Genomic DNA, 27454 nt, shown 5'->3' on the forward strand with positions numbered 1-27454 from the left:
CAAGAGAACATAAACTAAACAAACAAGAGAAAATAATAATAAACAAACAGGGAGGCTAATGAACGAAGAACCAAACGAGGAACAGAACAAATACTAAACTAAACAGGGTAGGGATATATACAATATAAATAAACAGGGAACTAGAAAAGAACAAAAAATAAACAAAATGAGTAAAGAACAAAGGACAAGGGCTAAGGCAAAGAAAACTAGGGCAGAAAGTTGCGAAAATTTTGAAGTAAATTTTACGCATCCTTTTTTTCAATGTGGTAGAGGTGTTAGTACACTGCAAAAAACGATTCTTGAGCCCAGTAAACTTTGCTCATTAATATGAGAAGATTTTACCTAAAATTATACTTTTTGAACTATGCTTAATTAAAACAGTATGTACAACCCAATATTTTGTGTGTTTATTTTGTTTAGAAATTTGGAGAAATATTGCATGAATATTTGAGTAAAATCAACATGATTTGAGCCCAGTGATGTTTGCTCATTATAATGAGAAGATTTTACCTAAAATTATACTTTTCGAACTTTGCTTAATTACAAAAATAAGTACAACCCAATAGTTTTAGTGTGTATTATGTTAAGATTTTGTTACGCCTAACTAAATATTTTAAGGCTGCTTGGGAGACCACGAGGCACTGATACAAGTACTTATCTCCACTGATGAAGAACTTTTGGAAGGCAGCGAGCATGGACTGCATGGGTAAGAGCACAGTGACTGATTATTTTTGAGATATTTACAGTTGTGAGTTATCTGTGTAGTTTAAGTTGGTTTTAGAAACACGGTGCTTCAGTGAACTGTGTTGGCCTGCAGCTATAGGCAAGCATCAAACCGAAAGAAAGGGCAAATGTAGCTAGCTAGCACGTAGGCTAACCACTCGGGTGGCTATTCCGGCACTGGGCGCGTACAAACCGGGCTGGGCCGTCATGCTAACACCGCATTAGCGACCCCGGTGAGTAGACCAGAGTCGGTCTAGCTGGCTTAATCAACTTATTTTTAGCGTGCCGTAATGCTAACACCGCGTTAGCGTGCTGTAATGCTAACACCACGTTAGCGTGCTGTAATGCTAACACAGCGTTAGCGTGCTATAATGCTTACACCGCGTTAGCGTGCACCGCATTAGAGACCCCGGTGAGTAACGCCAGACCAGAGTCGGTCTAGCTGGCTAATCAAAGTATTGTTCGCGTGCTATAAGGCTAACGCATGTTAGCTACAATGATTGGCCACTTCAACCCCTTTTTTACAATCTCCTTTTCACTGAGCAGCTTGGTGCACTTAGTTCTATAATTATCAGTGTTGGGAATAACAGCGTTATAAGTAACGGCGTTAGGTAACGACGTCATTTTGTCAGTAACGGGATAAAATAATTAATTACTTTTCCTGTCGTTACAACGCCGTTGACGTTACTGGTGATTAAAAGCAGTGCGTTACTATATAATGATATAATAACAGTAATTCGAGCGGACCCCTGCCCAGGCTAGTGAGTAGTAACAGGTGTTTCACCATGAACTGTGACCTATAGAGATCTGTGACTCCAGGTCTAAACAGGTGACAGTTCTCGGTGTAACACCTGTTGAACTTGACACGCTCTTAACACGCCCTGGCCCGACGGCGGGCCAGATAAATATAATAATTAATATCTGGCTGTGTTTATGAATAATTACAGGCTCAATATATCAATGACAGCCTGCTGACTCTCAGGATTACGGAGCTGCAAACCGTTTTACTGTAGGATGTACGGTTCCTGAATAAGAGTGCGTTAGACGGTTCGGTCTGTGAACACGCTCTTTGATCCGCCTGGGGTTACTACAGGACACCCCTCACACGCAAACAGAGAATATCAGCGCGTACCTCAGAGTCCGGGCTTCAGAACCCCTCCAAACATCACAACATCCATCAGTCCAGTCTCCAGTAATCCTCATATCCGAGCACTGCTTTTAGAAAAAAATATTATCAACTTTAACGGTTTATTTTAGGAGTTTCTCTTTGTTCTACAGCGATAAACTGCGCATGCGCGTTTCCATGGGCTTCAGCCTGAGAAAAAAAGAGGTCTGGGCTCAGCCAATCAGGTGGCGAGTTATGCGGGACAGAGGTGGTAGCCAATCAGAGCCAGTGTTTTTACACGTGTGCCGAAGCACACCTGTGACACTCTCTGTAACTGTTTACTTTTTGCTTTTGCTTTTTTTTTTATAAAAAAAAAATGTTTTTTTAAAGGATTTTATTCTGCTCTATTCTGATGTGCAATAAATATAAAAAGTTATGTACAAACACCTTTCTGATCTACTTATTTCAACTGACTGTAAAAATGCTTTTTTTTTCAGTAATTGGCCTGCAGGTTAGGGAGACAAAGGGATAAAATATTATTTTTGTTTCTACACTGTTTTACAGAGTTTTTGCAGATGAGCATAAAACACATGTATTTCTATAATTACAGACTGTTTGTTAAAAAAAATAAATGGAGTTCATTTGAAATGGTCTAAGACTTTTTTTTTAACTGCTTTTAAATATTTAATGTTCAGCTGCTCAACCTGCTGTCTTGCTCATGTTCATCTTACAATATTAAGTTAAGTTAATATTAAGTTTATTCACTGGACAAAGACATTTTTTTATGTGAAGGCGTAAAGTGATTTTTTTTGTACTGTCAGTATTAAGACTTTTTGAAAAAAGGACAAAAAAACTTTTCTTAGTTTTATTTAAGAATATGGTGCAACATTTTTGCAAACGTATTATTAAGTATTGCCAGTTTAAGATTTTTGTTAAAAATGAGTAAAAAAATATTTGTTGGTTCTACGTAAAAATATGGTGCAACATTTTTGCAACCTTATTATTAAGTAATGTCAGTTTAAGATTTTAGTTAAAAATGACTAAAAAATATTTGTTGGTTCTACGTAAAAATATGGTGCAACATTTTTGCAACCTTATTTTTAAGTAATTTCACTGTAATTTTTTTTGTAAAAATGACGAAAAATGTTTCTATGGGTTTACGTAAAAACATAGTGCAACATTTTTGCAAGCAAATTATTAAGTAATATCAGTTTAATATTTTAATTAAAAGTTATCAAAAAAGATTTGTGGGTAACACTTAAAAACAAGCTTGCAAAAACGTTGCACTATATTTTTTAGGTAAAACCAGCACATCATTTTTTACAGTGTAATGTGTGTTGTGCTGTGTGTGTGTGAGTGGATCAGACAGAGCAGTGCTGCTGGAGTTTTTAAACACTGTGTCCACTCACTTCTTAACTCCTACCAAGCTAGTCTACACAGTCTGCAGAGTTTGCAGTGGTCATCCTCTAGCAGGCCAGTTGCTACAAGGCAAGCACACCAATAAATTGCCTATGACCACAAAGGATATGCAAAGAATAATGACCTCAAATAATGCAAAGAAAACAAGATCATATTCACAAAGTTTAAGGAGTTCAGGAATCAATATTTGGTGGAATAACCTTGGTTTTTAATCACAGTTTTCATGCATCTTGGCATGTTCTCCTCCACCAGTCTTACACACTCCTTTTTTTAGATAACTTTATGCCACTCCTGGTGCAAAAATCCAAGCAGTTCAGCTTGGTTTGATGGCTTGTGATCATCCATCTTCCTCTTGATTATATTCCAGAGATTTTCAATTTGGTAAAATCAAAGAAACCATAATTTAGAGCTGTATATATATATAATAATAATATAATAATATTCTGACTGATCAGTGTCTATTATATTGATGGAGCATCTAACCACTATTTAATATTCTCAATAGATATTGGTGATACAATCTGAAAACTGCTCAACTATATGGCTAAAATACAAAGTTAATAAGCAAGGTCCTGATGAGAGCCATTTTCGTCATAACATTTTTTTTTCCTTTACGTAGTTGAGTAGTTTTTGGCATAATATGGATTAGACCATTACTCAAATAGGGCTATTCACTGTATACCAACTCTACCTCTTCACAACTTTACAACTGATGCTTTTGAACACATTAAGAGGTCAGGGAATTCAAAAAATGAACTTTTAACTTCAGTTCAGCACAGCTGTTAACTGAAAGCCATTTCAGGTGACTCTACCTCATAAAGCTTACTGAGAAAATACAGCCAAGACACCACTTCAATGCCTGTAATTCTGTCCAGCTGTCTGTCTATCGCTAAAATACAAAGTGAACAAGCAAGGTCCTGATGAGAGCCAGTTTCATCATAAAGTTTTTTTTTTTTTTCTATACTTAGTTGAGTAGTTCTTGCCATAATATGGATTAGAACATAACTCCAACAGGGCTAATTACTGTATAACTCAACTTTTTCTCTTCACAACTTTACAACTGATGCTCTCAAACACATTAAAAGGGCAGGAAATTCAAGTAACGAACTCTTGACAAGTTCAGCACAGCTGTTAACTGAAAGCCTTTCCAGGTGACTCTACCTCATAAAGCTGACTGAGAAAGTAAAGAATGCCAAGTAAAAGAATGCCCGTAATTCTGTCCAGCTGTCTGTCTATCGTTAAAAAACAAAAAGAATAAGCAAGCATTTCAATAGAAAACAAATGTTCATATTCTGATCACAGCTTTTTACCAGTTTTGGGTGTTAAAGCGGATTTCTAAAACAGAACAGAGGGAAAGTATAAATACATTATTGATAATCTGTCTAGTCTAGAGAATCAAGTCATGGCAGCATCTATTATTGATCACGCACTTCTGGTGTTTCTATGCTAACAATTCAGATGAAAATGAGCGTATTGAGGTGGAAGTGGAGAAGACAGATTTCCTCAACATCAACAGTGTGAACTGATCTCTCATCAATAACCATAAAACAACAACCCAAGATCTTAGCATTTATTACTTTTACCCACATCTGTGTGATACTGAATGTGACTCAACAGCTACCATATCTCTTGTAAAAATAAGAGGTACATTAAGCACACACACAAACACACACATACACATAGGAAGAGAGAGAGAGAGAGAGAGTCATTAGTTGTTTTATGTCTGTCACTAGCTTTTCCTGTGGGGCAAACATGGGTTCTGCCCCCATCATTCACTTCTGACCAGGCCCTTCCACTAAATACACACACACACACAAGGGGGCAGGTAATCTCGGTCCATTAGAGGTCAGAGGCAAGAAGTCCCTGTTGAAACAAAGAATAGACAAGGAGATAGACAGTACAAAATAAAAGAGGTTGAGAGTGACAAGCCTCGTTCCCATCCTGACATTTCACAAAGGTTATACACAACTATTAATTTCTGGCAGAAAAAAGTAAACAACTCGCATTTCCCATCACTACAGTCGTGTGAAAAAGAATTTCAGATGATCATCAGCTATCATAATCAGAAACAGCATCAAAACAAGGCAAATCCAGAGATTTACCAGAGATATCACCTTTTGTGATGTTTTCAGCCTTTTTAATTGGCAGGGTGAGCAGTATTCCACCAAATATCTGGGAGTGCAAACCCACCAGACAGTTCTGGAAGAGCAATGTAGGTCCATTTGTATGTAGACATGCTTTGAATTTAGCATTTCAGAATGTCCAAAAGAAATCTTTGAAAAGCTGTGTGAGGTAGTGAGGAAATGTTTGCTGTGAGTGTAGCAACAGGTTATTTGTATGTATATGCTGTATGTCGAGCAAAAATAAAAAAGTACATTGTATAACTTTATATGGCTATATGGCTTTAACAATAACAATTTTCCCTCTTTTTACCTAGTGTAAACTTATCTAGGTAATTTATTTTCCATTCAGTGTTTTCAAAATGTACAAACAGTTGGGTGAAAGAAAATCTCTACAGAAAGAAGGAAAAAACATCTGATGGAAAATGCTGTTTGAAATAAAGTGAATAAAGACACAAAAACGTTAATTTCAAGAAGTCACACTTGCTTCATAGTAGTTCCATTAGGCACCATATACCTTCAAATTGTCCAAATTTTCCAGAGTTGAGTAAAACTTAAACTCAATTACAGTTTGAGTTAGTATCTGCAGTAGCTCACCATCAGTCCTAACTGAGTTGAAGTGTGCTCAGCTTTTGGAACAGAACATTGCCACTATCATCACTTCAAAAAAACAAACAAAAAAACAACGCTGCTCTACAAAATCTGTTGACCTGATATTCAGGTGTTCAGCCACTGTGGATACTCTGTTCAGACCAGAACCTGCTAGTTCCATCAAGTTCCCCAAGGTTTTAAGTCCTACCCACGGATGAGTTCATTCCACTCATCACGTCCAGGTGTGCCCCTTTTATTAGTGGTTCCCTCAAGAGCCAGTAGAAGAAGGTTGTGCTTTTTTCCCAGTGTTGAAAACTGAAAACAAAGGCAGATCCATATCTAGATCACCCAGTCTCCAGAGCAGAGCGTAGGCCACTGGCCTCCACACCAGGTTGTCCGGTCCACTGAGAAGCTTCTGTAGGAACCGGAGGTTGAAAGCTGCAACTCGCCAGATGCACAAGGCCTTGACCTGCTTCCTCTTTGAGCAGAAACAGCACACTCTGTGGGATTTAGTGCAGCTTGTCCCAGAATTTGTCCACCAGCACAGCCTGGAGACCTGAAGGAGGATCTGGAGGCTTCAGCCTGTGCCACAGAGAACATGCTGCCAGATAGTTGCCAATTAAACACGTTTTTTTTTTTTGTTATAGAAGTGAAACAGAAGCTATTTCAATCTATTAAAACATATTTAAAATTGGTCAAGGAGAGCTTCTCAGTTTTTTTCTGTTTAGTCTGCTTGTCTTTACCTGGTTTATGTCTTACCAAACTCTGGTCTTATGGTAAACTCAGTGTTTACAGTTCAACCAGTTTACGAATAGAAAAACTCTTCACTTTTAGCCTAGATAAGATTTTATCAAACTTATACAAAGTGCTGATCAGATTGTCAACATCAGCAATCAAAATGTTGGAATTCCAGTTTGAATTCCAGTTTGTTAAAACAAGGGTGTATTTCAGTATAAGTAAAACAAGGCACATTGCATTCCAGGTAAACAGAAGGTACACTAAAGGCTCATTTATACTACAACTAGGGGTGTGCCATATCGTATTGTACGTGATAATATCGCAAACAAAATGACATTATACCCTAAAATATCGTGCCATATTACCCACTCCTAATTACCTAATCTAGCAAAAGCAAAATTCACACTGTTCTAATTACCCATTATATATCTACTAGAGACATATTATATCTGTCTAGTATCATTTATTTTACTTTAATCCTGGATATTTGTAGATATTTGGAGTGCATTACTAGTATCATGACATTCTAGATCATTGACTTCTGTTACAAATCTGATATATATTTTTTTTTTTGCAATGATAAAATTCTAAATAATTTAAATAATAATTGTCATATCGGCAAAAGTATCGTTATCGTGAAAATACCATGAAATATCCTGATATTATTTTAGAGCCATATCGCCCACCCCTAACTACAACTTACGTATGGATTCTATCGGAACTCTACGTTCATTTTGTCTGTATTTTTGGGCATGGTCTCTAACAATTACATACTGAGCAGAAACATTGCTAATTTGCCATTAGCTTTGAATCCATCATACTTTAAAATGTAATGCTTTTCTTCACGGGAATCCATGAGCTCTATCTTACCCTCTGTGAAAGCCACATCAAGATGATCATTGTTATCTTATACCCAGCCTGGTGGGCGTGGTGGTCTGGAAGTGAGATGTGTTTAAGTATATTTCTGAAGTATTGTTATCGTGGCAATGGACAACACAGGTGCACCACTGACTGAAAGCAACCAAGACAGCAAGTTCAAACCTTGAACAACCAAGTCAGCGCTGGACACGTCCAGGTAGCAGCGCCTCTGAAATAGCAATCCGCCAAAGTCAAAGTTCATCTGGCTTTTAAAGGGAATGGCAAGTGACACACTGATTGTTTTGTAAAATAATACGCCCAAAACACACCCATGATTAAGATTAAGAGAATTGGTACAATTAGTAGCCACGCAGGGCATACTTTTCCCGTCATTACTATAGCAAAGACACACAGACACATTTAAAACTAAGTGCATGCTGCACAGTTGACAGCTCGCCTAAAGATTGCTAAAATAGGGAACCTTGTGTTTATTTATCTTTGTCATATAAGTGACTAGGATACAGTGCATCTCAAGGACACAGTGAAATCCAAACCTTCAAAACTTGTGCTTATTTGGAGGTGGTCAGAGATGATTATGATCACATTATTACAGTAGTATAAATGCCTTAAAAGTGTCTTAATGCTTCACTTTAGTGCTGGGCGGTATGGCCAAAAATGCATATCACGGTATTTTTAAAGATTCTGACGGTTTCACGGTATATAACAGTGTTTTTATTACTTTTTTATTATTATTTTTGGCATGACTGAGCTTTAATATAGGTTTGTGACTTACTGTACTGTTAGGAGTACATATAATATTAAACACCAAGGCATTACTATTGGGTTTACTTTGTCCCACAAAATGACATAATATTTGAAAAAAATCATTATCAGACTTTATAATCAGAAAAACAGCTGAAGTATATAAACAATAGACCTTAAAAAGAGACACGCCAACACTTAACACGGCTTCCTTTACATAACTAAATATTTTAAATAGCTCCATAAACACTATAAATGGACATAAAATACTTAATGTTTAAGTATTACAAGAGTTATTTCTCAATAGCTCTTTTGCACAAGTAAAACGCAAGTTTAATATCAATTTAAAATATGTTATAATTGAAGTCATAATATTATATGAAGGCATTACAGTATTAAATCACATACAATCGCCACAATTCCTTTTTTTGTCAAGTCAAAAAATACATTCAAATCATCCATCAAGCTACAGTATTAATATATTTAAAAGGGGCTGGAGTTACTGCTCTATTTTACTGGGATTAAACCCCTCTACAGTAGAAACATCAGCAGGAGGTGTGCTCATTTCTCTCCAGACAGAGACTAGACGGGCATTTGACTCCACACATTTGACTCAACACGGTTCTGTTCCGCATGGCGCTCCACAGCGCCTCTAGTGGTATGGCGGTATGAGAAAATTGCATAAGGTTCAAGTTCACCCTACGGTATACAGAAAGAACAAGCTAATAGATGAAGACAATTTGGTTTTAGGGCTCAAATAATGCTTAGAAAACTGGAAGACTTCAACCAATAATTGGGTTTTTCTTTAGCAGAAATACCCTGAGAAATCTGAATCGAATCACCCAGGATATCAATGCCAGGTCTAAAAACTAAGTCTAAAAAGACAGACAGCTTTAAGTTGCTCTTATTTCCCCACCAGTTGCAGAGCTTCGGAGGCCACTAGGTGTTTATAGCAGAAAAGTGAAACAGTTCTTAAGATCCTGGAGGTCAGAGCTGCCCTTCAGCATCTCAACTGCAGCTTCCCCTTAGATAAGCTATCACTGAGGACCTGCAGTAGATCCTTGTCATTCCATCACGAAATGACTTAAAAAATGAAAAATTCAGCTTGAAGTCCGTCAATGCCTGCCAGTACACCACACTGTTCCACAGCAGCTTCTTAAAGCCCAGAGCCTTAGGAAAAATCATCTGCAAGCTGTATTAGAGCCTCTAGGAAGGTCTGCTCCAGCTCTGGCTGCTTGCTATATATTCACTAGTGTACAGCCTAGTGAATAACTGAGCCGCTTGCAGACGAATCTCCGCAGGGTCTGAAATGAAAGTGTCAGACTGAGACTGCAGGGGATGCATGCATCAGCTCTCACCGTTCTTCTGCTCCAGCACACAGATATAGTGAAGTTTTGAAGAATATGGTATTGATTTGCTGTGGGCTTATTAGGCATTAAAGCATTGGAGTTCCTTCATTTTTTACCTCTGAAACCATTACCTTAATTATTCTGCAGAGTTCTGTTCATCACTGTGCATTTCCTGAAGAGGAAATATTAAATCAGTGTGTTTGAGATGAAATAGCTCAGGTCTTTGGCCTCATTAATATTTAATGTCATCATTTTAAAGCAGTGTTAAGTAGTGCTCCTAAATTCTGAGAGTTGGGGAATGCTTCACAGAGGACACATTTTACACATGCATTTCTGGACAAGCTGAGAGAGACACAGAACTGTAACTGAACGAAGCACATGGGCAGTATGAGGAGGAATAGTAATTACAGAATTTTACATGAAAACTACTTGGGATGTGCAGTGTTAGGCAGTTCTGCTACAACAAAGTTACATAGTGCAAGTAAATCCCGAAGTACTCCTTATTACTGGCCAGTAAAGCATCCACATGATACTGAAGCAGTGTTTTTAAGGGTAAAACATGCATATTAAACGCATATACACATATTAAAAAGTAATTATTAATTAATAAAATAATAGTTATTTACATTTCTAAAAGTGTTTGGGGGTTTCAGAGACTACAGCATTTACTGAAGCTGCCTGTTCACTGTATATGTTGCATGTTGAGATAGACCCCTAATTGTAGATTTATTTCAATTCAATTAAAGTTACCAATTAAAGTTTGTGTATTTGTTACATTGTATATACTGTATTTTGTCTAGTTAGTTTTGGTTTCACACTGCAGTTTAATGAGTGGACTTTAAGAAGAACTTTAAGACATCCTGTCGTCACCATCAGCTAGGTGGGCTGAGTCACTCTGTGCTTCGTATTAATTGGTTTGTAGCCTGTTAGTCATGTGTTTGTTGAGCTGCTTTGCCAGATGTTGTGACAAATTCTATTTCTGTCCTCAGATTCCTTTATTTCTAATTATGAATAAGCATTTGTGTCCATACTGCTGCATGATGCATCTGCACACCAAGAAGTAATTGGTCAGAAAGCCTGAGCCATCTAGAAAAGAGTTTTCACACTGCAGGTGAACCAGACCATGGTTCAATAGAAGTGGACCAAGACCACCTCTGTTGGTTGGACCAAACTGTGTTTCCTTTGTCCTAGCCCATGGTTCATGACCCCTTTAACACATGCTACTTTGCTTCGGACCAAACAGATAAGTCTTGGATTGGTCCAAACAAGGCAGATGTGAAAGCAGCATTCTATATATATATATATATATATATATAGTGTCATCTATTACAATAACTCTACATTGCGAAACTGCCTCTACTTCATGCATTGTGTGAGTAGAAAACCTCAAGATTTGGGTTTAAATTCTTTAGGGGACAAAAATAGTGGTTTAATTCCCATATTAGAAGCTCCACAACAGAGACAAGCAGCACAAATCACCTGTAGTGTGAATCCTAAAATATGTAAAAATTGGTCCACACACATTGTTCAAATTGGAATTTCTTAAGGAAGACTTAATAATCATATATACATCTCAGGAAAGAATTAAGAGACATTCATTTTCTGAATCAGACAACATTTCTCCCAAATTCTAAATAAAAAATATCGCCTTTTATTGTCATTACGTAGTCATACATTCCTCCAGAACCATGGAGCAACATGGAACAACAATACAATAGACAACATAAAGTGCAAAAGTGTGATGATAGTGCAACATAAAACTATAACACTTCAATAAATACAACAGACAAGACAGTCTAACAGACAGGGCAATGAGAATTCTAGTGAGAATAAGGTATTTGCAGAAAATGAGAAATGTCTAAAATAACAAAAAAGATACAGAGCTTTTAGACCTCAAATAATGCAAAGAAGACAAGTTCATATTCATAAAGTTTTAATAGTTCAGAAATCAATATTTGGTGGAATTACCCTGTTTTTTAATCACAGTTTTTATGCATCTTGGCATGTTCTCCTCCACCAGTCTTACACACTGCTTTTGAATAACTTTATGTCACTCCTGGTGCATGGCTTGTAATCATCTTTCTTCCTCTTGATTATATTCCAGAGGTTTTCTGTATGTATACATTTAAGATACAATTAAGATCTTGTATTTGGTGAAATATCTTCACAAAAGTATCATTCAGAGATCGCTTTCTATCAGGTTTCTCAAGAAGAGAGCTGCCAGCTACCAGCAAACTCCGCAAAACCCTCAAACACACTAAAGAACTGAACCTTAATATCACACACTGAAAACTAAACCCAGCAACTGAATAATTCTAAAAAAGGTAAAAAAAGAAGTGATGAAACACAGACACACACTCTCAGACCATTTACAGAAGGAAAGAGAGAATATAAGTATGCGTGAGAGAAAGAGGAAGAGAGAAAGAGAGAAATTAGCCTTTCCTCTGACCGTTAGCCCACAGGATGCCCCCAGTTCACTCCTCATTACAGCGTAGAAGAAAACGAGCGAGTGTTGCTGTGAACATGTGCTGCAGGTCAGTGACTAAGAGAAGCAATTCAAGTTCTGAGGAAAAAGCATAAACTGTCAAAGCATCTGTTAAATACTAAACACTGAGATAATGAATGTCTTACATACACTTGATGATATAAGGAATAGTTGTCAGTGTTTCTTAGCTATTCTGGCTCTAGTCAACACATAATATTAGGTACAGGAGTTGGACAATGAAACTGAAACACTGTCATTTTAGTGTGGGAGGTTTCATAGCTAAATTGGATCAGTCTGGTGGCCAATCTTCATTAATTGCACATTATTGCACCAGTAAGAGCAGAGTGTGAAGGTTCAATTAGCAGGGTAAGAGCACAGTTTTGCTCAAAATATTGCAATGCACACAACATTATGGGTGACATACCAGAGTTCAAAAGACAAATTGTTGGTGCACGTCTTGCTGATGCATCTGTGACCAAGACAGCAAGTCTTTGCGATGTATCAAGAGCCACGGTATCCAGGGTAATGTCAGCATACCACCAAGAAAGACAAACCACTTCCAAAAGGATTAACTGTGGACGCAAGAGGAAGCTGTCTGAAAGGGATCCAAAAAACGTAAAATCACGGCTGCCCAAATCAGTCAAGACAATAAATAAATAATTGTGGTCTAAAATCAGGTGTTTCAGTTTCAGTGTTCAACCCCAGTATGTTGCCAATAGATTTGTGTTTATCTGCTCAAGAGAGTAATAGTATATTGATGATACTTTCTTTAGAAACACATATTGTTTCAATAGAGAAACAATATGTGTGTATTTTGCACATCTGTGTCAGCAATAGGTGCAATTTAAAGTATAACCCCTTTATAATATAGTAGAGTGTTTCAGAACATTAAAATCTTCAACGTTTACCACCACATCTTTTCTAGGTATGTCCATGAATTTTTCAACAAGGCAATGCAAATCCACATGCTGCACAAATTACTTAGTTTATATAATATATATATAAGGTATACCAGTGGGGAAAAAGAGGGTTCAGGTACTAGAGGTACTGGTTTACCTGTATTTTCTGATCTGTCCCCAGAAGACAACGTAAGGAGAATCTTTAAATAAAAAATGTTATAATGACTGTTACACACCTTACAAGAGGTGTTTGCAGGAACAACAGGACAAAATAATACCTGAAACATGTAATTGTTTGGTATCTTGTGTGCCAAAATGTCTTTTTTTAATGCCACGTGAGTCATTTGTTTGTGAAAAAAGTGATCTGTGTTTCTATTAGGCCCTGCTTTAGTTCACTGGATCACTGGTCTCTAAAGAAAGACAGGTTTTTTTTAAAACGCAGAATCAACCGGAGATCCGATTTAAACCTACAGTTACTTACACAAGATAGCTAACGCTAACTAACTAGCTGTAAACAGAAGCTGTACACAGAGTACACAGAGCTGTTAGCTCCTCCTTAGCTATAGCTCCTAATGCTGTAGCCTGGGGGCCACCTGTGGGCGGTCCTCAGCCAAGGTGGGTGAGGCCATGAACTCATGTTTGACATAGACACCTTAACATCTCTCAGATCAACTCGCATTTCTAAGGATTTTCTTTTATGCGCTTTCAGCATGCATATACAACTCAAAGAGACCTATAGTATTTCACAAAGAACAAGAAAAGTGGATTTTAGTGGAATGAGACCTTTAAATGTTTGGAAAAGGAAAGGTGACATTAAAAAATGGCTTAATGCTTTACTGTCCTAACTTTTTGGGAAAGTGTTGCAGGCCTGAAATGCAGGAATGGGTGTACATTAATAAATAAAATAAGGCTGAGCAGATAAAACATGAATTATCTTGGATTCATATTGTCTGTTCATTGTTATTATCAAATAGAAGTCAAAGGAAATAATCAAAATACTGTTTTTACGTGCATTTTCTATATTGCCCCAACATTTAGGCAATACATTTGCAAGTCCTCATTCAATACATATATTTTTCTTTTGCTAACACAAGTTCACACTTTATAAAAAAACTTTTCACGTTTCATTCGTGTTTACATTAGTGAAAAAAGTAAATTAAAATATACACTAAGCATTATTGCACTCTAGTGCACTTAAGCATACTGGTAGCCCCATTATTAATCAGTATACTATGTTTGTACTTATTTTACTTTAATTGTATAAAATTAGTACCAATGTCCTACTTAAATTGTGATAAGTGTACTGTACTAAACTGTACTAAACAAAACTATTAACATTTAAACACATACTACGTCATGTATGAAACCCCATATGTTAAATATGCTTATAGTAAAATTATAATACATTATTACAACTGTATCACTATTAAACACCAAGTATATTAGGAATGTACTAAGAATTGATGTTAAATATATTTACAAATATGCTTCTTGATCCTGTTTTTTTTTTTAAGTAGCACACTTCTGGTATAATTCGTTGGATATAAAAAAATATATTTTAATACACTGTAGTACAATTTTTAGCGTGTGACAAATTTACTTAAAATTCTTATTTGATACTGTATCCTATAATTTACTTGTATTTATTTACAGAGCATTGAAATACTGTACAGTTTAACTTTTATATTAATATAATACCTTAAGAATAATACTTTAAGTGAACTACTGTAACATTTGTTTTTAACACACTTTGCTAAAAATGTACAAAAGTATATTTTGTAAATAAGTATTTTAGAAGTTTTGCAGCATTGAATTACATTAAACTAAAAGTGTACTTCATAATAGTCTATTGTTTTTAAATGCAACATCATTTGCTGAAAGCATAATTATGTGTTTTTAATATACATAAACCTATTAGTATATTTATAGCATATTTAGACTCAATATGTTTTAGGTACATTTTTTTTTTTTCCACCAGGGTAGTTACCAAGGTTAGGGAAACAAACTTCTCATTTTGTTAAGGTACTAAAGGAACACTAACCAGAAGACAGAGTCATCCGTCTGTCAGTGGAGGTGTCCAGTCTCAGAGTAAAACAATGTAGAGGAAGTTGTGACGGATCGGCCGCAGCTCCGTCCCTCTGTTGTGTCTGGAACTCACACAGTGAAAAGTCATGCCCTGAGGATGGAGTGGACAAAAGAAGACAAGGTCAAAGATGATGCCGGAAAGAAAACAATGCTCTGGCTCTCAGCTCATGATTCTACCTCCTGCTGTTATTTTAAAGGGGACAGAAGATACACTGAAGAAGTAGCACTTTGTTTTTCTTTTTTTAATTAATAGAGTTTCATGATGTAGTCCATATTGGCACGTCTGTTCCTTGCACTGCCAGGCTGACAAGCTGTTATTTCCAGTTACTTAAGAGCATGTTCCGGTTTCTATGAAGAGTAGAAAACAATGTACCATTTTTTTTACTATAAGGCACACTTAAAAAAAATCTTCATTTTTTTTCCAAAAATAGTCAGTGCGCCTTATAGACAATAATATAGAGCGCCTTATGTATTAATGTTACCAGTCAGGTTGTAAGAAGCAGTAAACCACTCTGCTTAGATAGTACAGCAAAGTACATAGTAAAGTTTCTCCAGCACCGAGATTGAAGCAGTATTAGCATTAGACCGGTTAGCGGCTCTTAAATTTGCCATTGAAGTGAACACTCTTGAATGAGTATTATCGGCCTGTAGCCTGCTGATAACCCCGGCTAGCACTGCTGGAGCAGCATAAGCATTACCCACTAACCGCACTAAGCTCTGTTTCTTTTGCCGTTCAGAGGTGAATATTATCAACCTGTAGCCTTCTGCTAACCCCGCTAGCACTGCTGGAGCAGCATAAGCATTAGCCACTTACCATGCTAAGCCCTGTTTCTTTTGCCGTTCAGAGGTGAGTATTATAAACCTGTAGCCTGCTGCTAACCCCTGCTAGCACTGCTGGAGCAGCATAAGCATTAGCCACTAACCCCCTGTTCCTTACTAGTGTCACAAAATGCGCCTTATAATTGGATGCACCTTATGCATGAAAATAGACCATAAAAAAATAGACATTCACTAATAGTGCATCACATAATCCAGTGAGCCTTATAGTGCAAAACATTAGGTACCCAAAACTGAGTATTTTATTATTATTTCAAAAACATATTTTAAACATATTATAAAATATACACAGCAGAAAATCACAATGGACACTTTTGTACCTTTCTCCTTTCTCACTAATGGTCCCCATAATTCACATTTTCCCATGGTGCTAAAAGACCAGCAAGCTGATACTGAGAGTGATACTGTCCAATAAAAAACAACTTGGAGCCAACCTGGAACCCACCGAGCCTACGATCCAGCTCATGTGCACCACACATGACAAGTAAAAATATTGTCTGGGAAACTTAAAAAAAAAGCAGCATAGTGTGAAAATTGTCGGGTTTTGCTACTGGCCTTCCCCTGCAGGTGGGGAGTATAATTTACAGTTTTACACTTTCACTTTTACATTGTCATAAATGATTTAACGTCTTAAATCATACTTTGAGACCCCCTGATTGAAGACTATTGTCACATCTGGTGCTGTTAGCTCCTCTGTTTCTCACGCACCCAGCTCTGACAGAGGTTCTCAGTCTAACAACTACATTACCCAGAACGCACCACCCGCTGACACGCACACACCTAGTCACACGTCACCTCACCTGCTCCAACCAGGAAGCCCCGAATATTAGTCTGGCACTATTTAAGGACACCTCTCACACACTTCTGTGCCGGGTATTGTTGGATTTTCCTCATTACTAAGCGTTACTTATCATTTGTCTCTATTACCTTCGTGTATGACCTTGTTTTGTTTTTCTCGACGCCGATTTTTGGATTATCTCTGATTGTGGATTTTTTGTGTATGACCTGGACTGTTTCACGTTTGTTCGATTTTGGATTACCTCTGATGTTGGCCTGCTTGTGTTTGAACTCTGGACTGTCTCTCACTCATGGTATGGTTATTCCTACGTTGCTTCTGTTTTTCGGTGCTCTAACTCTGTTTGTACGACTACCCTTTTTTCTGCCTGCTATTTTAATAAACAACCCGTTTTACTGCATCTGCGAGTGTCTGTATTCTGTGCACACCATGACAACTATAAATGTGCATTTGTTGGTAAGCTGTGAAATAAAGAAATTGGTACATGATTTAAAGACAAATCACAGTAAAGTAAAATTGCAGGGTTGTACAAAAAAAAAATATGCAGTGTTTTGCAGTTCTGGTAAGAGGTTTCACGCAGCTCCACCAAAGTTACATAGTGCGGTGGCACCTACAAAAAGCTAGTGTCTGTAGTACAGTCAGCATATCTTTAAAAGGATTTTGAAGCTGGTATTTCAAGATAAATGATGCTAAATATTGTTGCTTTAAGTAGTTTAATGATTTATTTTTCCACCCCTAAAAGGATATTTATTGAAATGTAATTCGGTAACACTTTATAATAATTTTCATTAATATACCATAAACTAACAATTAATAACTGTTATTTATACTAATGAACGCATTGGCAACGTGAAATGCAATTGATAAACATTTGCCTGGTTTAAAATTTGTATGTTCAAATTCTGATGAGCTAATGATTTTCTAACATTTTTAATATGAAAATCGATGCTGAAAAATAAGTGTCATGTGTGAGCATTTGTTAATATTCAAATTTTGATAAACTAATGCTTTGTTCACATCTTCTGATCATTAGTTAAAAATATATTAATGAAACTCTGTAGTTCTAATATATTGAACACGATTTAAAAAAAAGTAAATGTGCACACTATGTTTACTTGCTTTTTAGAAAAGGAAAAAGAAACAAAAAAAGTGGATTTCATTCCTCTGTCGTTAAACACAGTTATGGGGGAGTAAGATCCTATTCCAGTAGTCCACCAATCAGGTGGATTTCAGGAAAAGAATATAATAAAAATAAAATGTAGTAAATGGCCTCGTTATGCTCCTCTCAGGCAGTATTTCTCCACAGCTCTGTACTTTCTTAAACTGGGGCAGATTGACTGGCTGCCACTTAGTGGAGGGACGAACAGCAGAGGGTTAAGAATGCACAGGTCAGTAGTGGCAACGAGGTGTGCAGATGTGTGTGTGTGTGTGTGTGTGTGTGCGTGTGTGTGTGTTACAGAGGTTAGTCACTCTCACACTGCTGTGCTGGTGAGGGGAAGGTGGAGTGGGAGCAGATGGAGTGTGTATAAATAGCTGTAAGTGAGTCAGGCAGAGATACAGGTACACTGTCACTTTCCTACTAAATAATAAGAGGAAATAAAACAGAGCTTATATAGATCTGCTCTTAAACGTCATTCCAGAGGCCTTTAATGTGGTTAACGAAGGGGGGATTAGAACAGCGGGGGATACTCGGCATGTCAAGGCACAACTGCAGTCCACATGCTTGAGTGTGTGCACTCTAACACACACACACACACACACACACACACACATATATATATGCATTAACACACACAGCGGCCCTTCAGCCGGGCCTGTGGACGGAGGAATGTGAGAGAGTCCAGGTGCAGACTGAAAAGAGCAGGGACTTTCCCTTAGATCCCTTAGAACACACTTATGACTCAACACACATACACACTTCAGAGAGAGAGAGAGAGAGAGGAGTGAAAGAGATTGGGAGTGTGAGTGAGTGTGTATGTGTGAGAGTGAGATAGAGGGATGGTGGGAGAGAGAGAGAGAGGGAGAGAGAGATAGACTTGTGAGAAAGAAAGTACAGAGATGTCTATGAAACAAGAGCAAGAGAGAGATAAAACCTTGATTCTTGTCAAAGAGAGATATTGCATGTGTGTGAGTGAGATGAAGAGATTTTGTGCATGTAAGGTAAGAAAGTTAGAGGAGAGAGATTGTGTGTGTGTGAGAGAGAGAGAGAGAGAGAGAGAGAGAGAGAGAGATGTGAAAAAGAGTCAGATGCAAATAGAAAGAAAACATGAATGAGAGAGATTGTGAGTGTGAGTGAGTGTGTGTGTGTGAGAGTGAGATAGAGGGATGGTGGGAGAGCGTGAAAGAGAGAGAGAGAGAGAGAGAGAGAGAGATAGACTTGTGAGAAAGTATAGAGATGTCTATGAAACAAGACCAAGAGAGATAGAAAACCTTGATTCTTGAGAGAGAGAGAGAGAGAGAGAGAGAGACATGCATGTGTGTGAGATGAAGAGATATTGTGCATGTAAGGGAAGAAAGTGAGAGGAGAGAGATTGTGTGTCTGTGTGTGTGTGTGTGAGAGAGAGAGAGAGAGAGAGAGAGAGAGAGAGAGAGAGGAGTGAAAGAGAGTCAGATACAAATAGAAAGACATGGAATGAGAGAGATTGTGAGTGTTTATGTGAGAGTGAGATAGAGGGATGGTGGGACAGAGTGAAAGAGAGAGAGAGAGAAAGAGAGAGAGAGAGAGATAGACTTGAGAAAGAAAGTATAAAGATGTTTATGAAACAAGAGCAAGAGAGAGAAAATCTTGATTCTTGAGAGAGAGAGAGAGAGAGAGAGAGACATTGCATGTGTGTGAGATGAAGAGATATTGTGCTTGTAAGGGAAGAAAGTGAGAGGAGAGAGATTGTGTGTGTGTGTGTGAGAGAGAGAGAGAGAGAGAGAGAAATTAGAAATTATTAGAAATGTGTGTATGAGAGAGAGCGAGAGAGAGAGAGAGGAAAGAAAGAGAGATTGCATGTGTGCCTGTGTCAGACATAGATATAGATAGAGAGAAATAAAAGAGTGCGAGATTTAGATTGTGTGTGTGTGTGTGTTCGTGTGTGAGACAGAGAGAGAGAGAGATTTTGTGCATGTAGGGGAGAAAGAGTGAGAAAAGAGAGCTTGTAAATGTGTGTGTGTGTGTGTGTGTGACAGAGAGAGAGAGAGAGAGAGAGAGAGAAAGATTGCACATGTATGGAAGAGAGAGTGAGAGGACAGAGAGTGAGAAAGTGTGCTTGTGAGCGCAAGTGTGCACATGTGTGTACCTGTATGTGTGTGTGTGTGTGTGTGTGTGTGTGAGAAAGAAAGAGCAAAAGACTGTGAAAAAGAGATAGATGAGTATGAGTGTGTGAGATGTGAGATAAAGAGAGAGAGAGGAGAGAAAGAGAGTTTGTGAATGTGTGTGTGTGTGTGTGGGGCAGATATAGATAGAGAGAAATTGTTCATGTAGGGGAGAAAAAGTGAGAGAAGAGAGATTGTGAATGTGTGTGTGTGTGTGTGACAGAGAGAGAGAGAGAGAGAGAGAGAGAGAGAGAGAGAGAGAGATTGCACATGTATACGAGAAAGAGTGAGAGGACAGAGAGTGAGAAAGTGTGTTGCGTGCACAAGCATGTGTCTGTGTGTGTCAAAGAGAAAGAGAGACAGAGAGAGAGACTGTGTGAAAAAGAGATAGATTATGAGCGTGTGAGATAAGAGAGAGAGAGAGAGGGAGAGCTGCAAATCCTCCCTAATCAACAGTGGCTAATTTTACTCACAAGTCTCTGACAACTGTCCTCAGTGGGAAGAGCGCTGAAGAGGAAGGCGCTGAAAGCCTCCACAGTGAATATTTATGAATATTCCCCCATAATTCACACTCTAAATATCACTGATTCTCGAGGTTAATAACTGAGAGCATGAATGGAGTCTTCTGTGACGGCTGATCAACAGCATACAGACCATTTCACCCTGCAAAAAACATTGCATGGAGTTATATCTCTGTAAGAAGATACTGTATGGTCTGATTAGACACTGGCTCTTGGCGCAACAAAGAGCCTTTGAGAGCCTAGTTTTGGGTAGTCTACCTCTTGGTGAGAGATTGCTGACTGCTAGATGTGTCTCTATGACAGACTCAAAGACATTTGCCAAGCTGACTGACTTGATGAGAAGCAGATTGGTTGTTTCAACGTATTGCCTTCCATCTAGGTCACCAATTAGCCAGCCACGGTCGCTTTCATTTACAATGGTTTTAGGAACTGAGGAACCTTGACTGCTATACACTGGAACCATGCTGAGTTTAATAATGAATCCAGGTTCTGTTTTGGATCTGACAATGGTCAGGTTTAAGAATTGAGGCCTTGGGCCTTTCAGGAGAGACACTAACTGCTCAGCGATGCTGTATGTACAGGACATCTTGTAGCCATATGTGATGCCTCTCATGCCAGGGTTCCAGACTAGCATTTTTCAGCAGGATAATGCTCACCCACACACAGTAAAAAAAAGAAAAATAACTGGACTGAACAGTCTGACTGAAATAGACAAATCTGAACTTAGCAGGACTCTGTTTTTTGGGCATTAGTGGACTTGATTGGGTTTGACTGTAATTAACCAGATTAGGCTCTATTGGAATGGGCTCTCTAGGTTCTCTGGGTAGAAAAAGACTAGGCCACTGGTAGCACTGGTTTTTGAACTGCTTCTCTGCGCTTCCAACAACAAAAGTAGGTTATGGAAGCAGGAATGTTCGTTCTACTAGGTTCTTCAGCATGAACTGTGAACCATGAATCGCCTCTGTTCACTGCTGCTCAGACATGTATAAAGTACTAGAGATCCAGACTTGAGTAAAAGTACAAGTACTCTATGAAAAAAGTGACTTGAGTAGAAGTTAATGTGTTCTTTAAGCATCACACTTAAGTAGAAGTATTAAAGTATTCAGCATTTTTTGTACTTAAGAATCGCAATACTCAAGTACTCAAGTACTCATAAAGTGAATTCTTTATTACAGAAAGAAGTCTAAAGTTTAAATATCATACTGTTCATATAATTTTAAATGTATAGACTACTTATTTTGGAAAATCAACCCAATATCCATTACTGGCTGACCACACAAACACACACAAGCGTGAACACACACATGCGCTCGGGCAAACAGGAGGTTACAGGAGTGGGACAGAACAGAATAAAGAAGGCTGTTTATTGTGTGCGGCCCTGTTTATTAAGCATTATGACTTGTGATCATAGTACATTATAAGCTGTGCTTATAAAATGTATGTTAAAATAGTATATATCTATCGTTAATAACCTAGTCCCACAATGAACGTCTGTCACTTTACTTGGAGCGCACAAAGAGCTGTTATAATACATTATAATTGATTATAACTAATATTATATTCAAGACAAGATTGGTTCAATATAATTAGATCATTATACAGGGTGTGTTTATAAGTTGGAAGCTTTTTTAGTCATGATACAGTCTGCAAGCTGGGACTTTCTTGCTATTGATGTATAACATGTTATAAACATGTTTATAATGAGTATGTTTATAGAGTCTTATAGAGATGACATTCATAGAAAGTGTTACCGATGGTTCCACTAAAACTGTTGGAAACTTGGGCTGGTTTGCTGAAAAGCACCACGGTTCTCATAAGCCTCAACAAAACTGGTTCAAGAACCACCAAGAGTTCTTTTGGTGGAAAAGCTCTATGAGTGAGACTAGAATAGACAGCAGAGGGCTGGGCAGGATTACTGGAATAGACTAGGCAGGACTAGACTGGAAAAGGCAGCACAGGGCCGGGGATGGAACAGACTAGGCGGAACTTGACTTCACTTGACCGGAGTTCAGCTATCCTGAACTTGGGCGGGGTGGGCTGGGCCTACGCTGTTTGAGCGGGGCTGCTGGATTTGGCTCGACTGGCAGTGGAGAACAGCTGCACCAGTACTGGTCAGCAAAGCCACTCTGTCTTTACTGTATTGGATTCCTTCAGTTCAACAGCTTCTTTATAGCTTCTTAGAGCTCAGCAGCCAGACGCCTGTTAAAAGGCCTGATGCTGGATTCTTAGAGTTCAGCGGCATGGCTCCTCTTCAGAGGCTCCAGAACTACAGAAGACCCTGTGAAGAACCGTAAGCCACATTCTCAAACCAGCGCTGAGCTGTGGGTGGGAGTCTGGCATATATAGTCAGGCCTGCTTTAGCATGCTTCCAGAAGAGAGCTCAAACCATTTAGTCATCTACAGAGCTGAAGAGAAGCCTAAAAGTAAAGAAAATCACATTTTGTGGGTCTCCATTACAATATTTGCAAGCTTTAACATACTGTACTTAATAGAAATGTGTACAGAAGTATCTGTATGAATAAAATATTAAATCATGAGAAAAGTTAAAGAATTAACTGTTTATTTAAGTATACAGCTTTTGTGTTCATATAGAATTAAGCATATTAAAAGCATTATTCAGCCAAAGATTCAGTCAAAATTTTCTTAGCGTTCAGACATGCTGGACTGAATGACTTTATACTTTTATTCCTTTAAGTTTCAGCTTAATCCTGCAAAAGCCGTTGCCCAAGCCACAAAATGCCACATGATTTAATGATCTTCCCAGCTGGCTGCCATCTTAAAGCCTCACACACATCAAAAGTTACCCTTTTAAGAGGCTGTGTCTGTGGTGTCTGTCTAAGCGTTTCTGTGTGTAAAGGAAACATTTTGACTGTATGTTGCTGTGAAATGTTGCTTTCACACCTAAACTTAATTCCAGAGATTGGGTTTTTGGGACATGATGTGGGTTTCCATTCAAACCTTTCACAGATGTTACATCCAATTACACACATTTGGCAACTGTGTTTCCATCCACTACAGTCATGCAAATACGCTTTTGATGATGTGGGATACTGTGATTAGAAGTGGTATTAAAACAAGCTAAATGGAGAAATTTAGTAGAATCATCAGTACCACTTTAAAATAAGACTACCTTTATAAAGGGTTTATAAATGGTTTACAATTAGTTTATTAATGGTTACTAATAAGGTTGTAAATGCCACTACTTGACAAACAGCAGGTCATTGTTGCCCTTTCTACGTATGTGTTATAACTGATTATTAATGATTTTTAAGGCATTTACAAACTAATTAGTAACCATTATTAAACTAATTGTAAACCGTTTATAAACCCTTTATAAAGGTAGTCTTATTATAAAGAGGTACCAAATCATCTTTACAGCCATTTATATTCGTTTTTTAAAATGTCGGTTGCCCAGCCAGACCAGCAGTAACACACATAACAAGGGCAGAATTTTGTGAGCCACCCTGGGAGCACAAACATACAAGACAGTTCAGAATGCGTTTTGCACAGCCATTTCAAAATGTCGGATGCAATCTAGAATCTTAACACCTGTGCTGAGCATAGGGTAGTTTATTGTCGTGTATATAGTGTGTGTCAAGTAAATAATTATTATATTGTATTCCTGGACGTGCCAGATATGGTTACAGTTTGATATGTCATTGTTTATTTATTTATTTATTTTTTCTTTAGCAACATTCTAGCTTTTACACTTCCACTACCAGTATGTACCCGTTACATAACAGTTATTTAACTAGAATGGGAAGGTTCATGAACGCACTTTAAGTTGGCTTAGAAAAGTGGTTGCTGAGGTGTTGTTAAGTGCTAGGCAGTTGCTATCTAAAGTGGTTGCTAAGGTTTTTGCAGGCAGTTGTTATTGTGGGTGGTGTGGTATGTTTGGTGTTAAGTGTGTGGGGTGAGCTGTGTGGAATGTGCAGTGTGGGGTCTGTTAAGTGTTAAGGGGTTGCTAAGGTGTTGCTATGGTGTCTGTGGTGCTTGCTAAGGTGTTTCTACATGGTTGCTTCAGTGTTGCTAGTTGATTGCTAAGATGTTTCTATGGTGTCTGTGGTGGTTGCTAAGGTGTTTCTACATGGTTGCTTAAGTGTTGCTAGTTGATTGCTAAGGTGTTTCTATGGTGTCTGTGGTGGTTGCTAAGGTGTTTCTACATGGATGGTTGCTTAAGTGTTGCTAGTTGATTGCTAAGGTGTTTCTCTGGTGTCTGTGGTGGTTGTTAAGGTGTTCCTACATGGATGGTTGCTTAAGTGTTGCTAGTTGATTGCTAAGGTGTTTCTATGGTGTCTGTGGTGGTTGCTAAGGTGTTTCTACATGGATGGTTGCTTAAGTGTTGCTAGTTGATTGCTAAGGTGTTTCTATGGTGTCTGTGGTGGTTGCTAAGGTGTTTCTACATGGTTGCTTAAGGGTTGCTAGCTGATTGCTAAGATGTTTCTATGGTGTCTGTGGTGGTTGCTAAGGTGTTTCTACATGGATGGTTGCTTAAGTGTTGCTAGTTGATTGCTAAGATGTTTCTATGGTGTCTGTGGTGGTTGCTAAGGTGTTTCTACATGGATGGTTCCTTAAGTGTTGCTAGTTGATTGCTAAGGTGTTTCTATGGTGTCTGTGGTGGTTGCTAAGGTGTTTCTACATGGATGGTTGCTTAAGTGTTGCTAGTTGATTGCTAAGGTGTTTCTATGGTGTCTGTTGTGGTTGCTAAGGTGTTTCTACATGGATGGTTGCTTATGTGTTGCTAGTTGATTGCTAAGGTGTTTCTATGGTGTCTGTGGTGGTTGCTAAGGTGTTTCTACATGGTTGCTTAAGTGTTGCTAGTTGTTTACTAAGATGTTTCTATGGTGTCTGTGGTGGTTGCTAAGGTGTTTCTACATGGATGGTTGCTTCAGTGTTGCTAGTTGATTGCTAAGGTGTTTCTATGGTGTCTGTGGTGGTTGCCAAGGTGTTTCTACATGGATGGTTGCTTAAGTGTTGCTAGTTGATTGCTAAGGTGTTTCTATGGTGTCTGTTGTGGTTGCTAAGGTGTTTCTACATGGATGGTTGCTTACGTGTTGCTAGTTGATTGCTAAGGTGTTTCTATTGTGTCTGTGGTGGTTGCTAAGGTGTTTCTACATGGATGGTTGCTTAAGTGTTGCTAGTTGATTGCTAAGGTGTTTCTTTGGTGTCTGTGGTGGTTGCTAAGGTGTTTCTACATGGATGGTTGCTTAAGTGTTGCTAGTTGATTGCTAAGGTGTTTCTATGGTGTCTGTGGTGGTTGCTAAGGTGTTTCTACATGAATGGTTGCTTAAGTGTTGCTAATTGATTGCTAAGGTGTTTCTATGGTGTCTGTGGTGGTTGCTAAGGTGTTTCTACATGGTTGCTTAAGGGTTGCTAGTTGATTGCTAAGATGTTTCTATGGTGTCTGTGGTGGTTGCTAAGGTGTTTCTACATGGATGCTTAAGTGTTGCTAGTTGATTGCTAAGATGTTTCTATGGTGTCTGTGGTGGTTGCTAAGGTGTTTCTACATGGATGGTTGCTTAAGTGTTGCTAGTTGATTGCTAAGGTGTTTCTATGGTGTCTGTGGTGGTTGCTAAGATGTTTCTACATGGATGGTTGCTTAAGTGTTGCTAGTTGATTGCTAAGGTGTTTCTATGGTGTCTGTGGTGGTTGCTAAGGTGTTTCTACATGGATGGTTGCTTACGTGTTGCTAGTTGATTGCTAAGGTGTTTCTATGGTGTCTGTGGTGGTTGCTAAGGTGTTTTTACATGGATGGTTGCTTATGTGTTGCTAGTTGATTGCTAGGGTGTTTCTATGGTGTCTGTGGTGGTTGCTAAGGTGTTTCTACATGGATGGTTGCTTAAGTGTTGCTAATTGATTGCTAAGGTGTTTCTATGGTGTCTGTGGTTGTTGCTAAGGTGTTTCTACATGAATGGTTGCTTAAGTGTTGCTAGTTGATTGCTAAGGTGTTTCTATGGTGTCTGTAGTGGTTGCTAAGGTGTTTTTACATGGATGGTTGCTTACGTGTTGCTAGTTGATTGCTAAGGTGTTTCTATGGTGTCTGTGGTGGTTGCTAAGGTGTTTCTACATGGTTGCTTAAGGGTTGCTAGTTGATTGCTAAGATGTTTCTATGGTGTCTGTGGTGGTTGCTAAGGTGTTTCTACATGGATGGTTGCTTAAGTGTTGCTAGTTGATTGCTAAGATGTTTCTATGGTGTCTGTGGTGGTTGCTAAGGTGTTTCTACATGGATGGTTGCTTAAGTGTTGCTAGTTGATTGCTAAGGTGTTTCTATGGTGTCTGTGGTGGTTGCTAAGGTGTTTCTACATGGTTGCTTAAGGGTTGCTAGTTGATTGCTAGGATGTTTCTATGCTGTCTGTGGTGGTTGCTAAGATGTTTCTACATGGATGGTTGCTTAAGTGTTGCTAGTTGATTGCTAAGATGTTTCTATGGTGTATATGGTGGTTGCTAAGGTGTTTCTACATGGATGGTTGCTTAAGTGTTGCTAGTTGATTGCTAAGGTGTTTCTATGGTGTCTGTGGTGGTTGCTAAGATGTTTCTACATGGATGGTTGCTTAAGTGTTGCTAGTTGATTGCTAAGGTGTTTCTATGGTGTCTGTTGTGGTTGCTAAGGTGTTTCTACATGGATGGTTGCTTATGTGTTGCTAGTTGATTGCTAAGGTGTTTCTATGGTGTCTGTGGTGGTTGCTAAGATGTTTCTACATGGATGGTTGCTTAAGTGTTGCTAGTTGATTGCTAAGGTGTTTCTATGGTGTCTGTGGTGGTTGCTAAGGTGTTTCTACATGGATGCTTAAGTGTTGCTAGTTGATTGCTAAGATGTTTCTATGGTGTCTGTGGTGGTTGCTAAGGTGTTTCTACATGGATGGTTG

General features: G+C 38.3%; 1 long non-coding RNA gene across 1 annotated transcript in view; it reads right to left on the bottom strand.

Annotated features, from left to right (window-relative positions):
- The window catches only part of LOC111195528 (uncharacterized), a 66153-nt gene that overhangs the window by 6044 nt on the left and 32655 nt on the right, over positions 1-27454 (bottom strand). Inside the window, exon 2 of the long non-coding RNA XR_002651706.2 lies at positions 15091-15225. This is a non-coding gene — a long non-coding RNA (uncharacterized LOC111195528). The remainder of the gene's footprint in view (positions 1-15090; positions 15226-27454) is intronic.

Source organism: Astyanax mexicanus, chromosome 3 (genome assembly GCF_023375975.1).
Source record: "Astyanax mexicanus isolate ESR-SI-001 chromosome 3, AstMex3_surface, whole genome shotgun sequence".
Lineage (NCBI taxonomy): Eukaryota > Metazoa > Chordata > Actinopteri > Characiformes > Acestrorhamphidae > Astyanax > Astyanax mexicanus.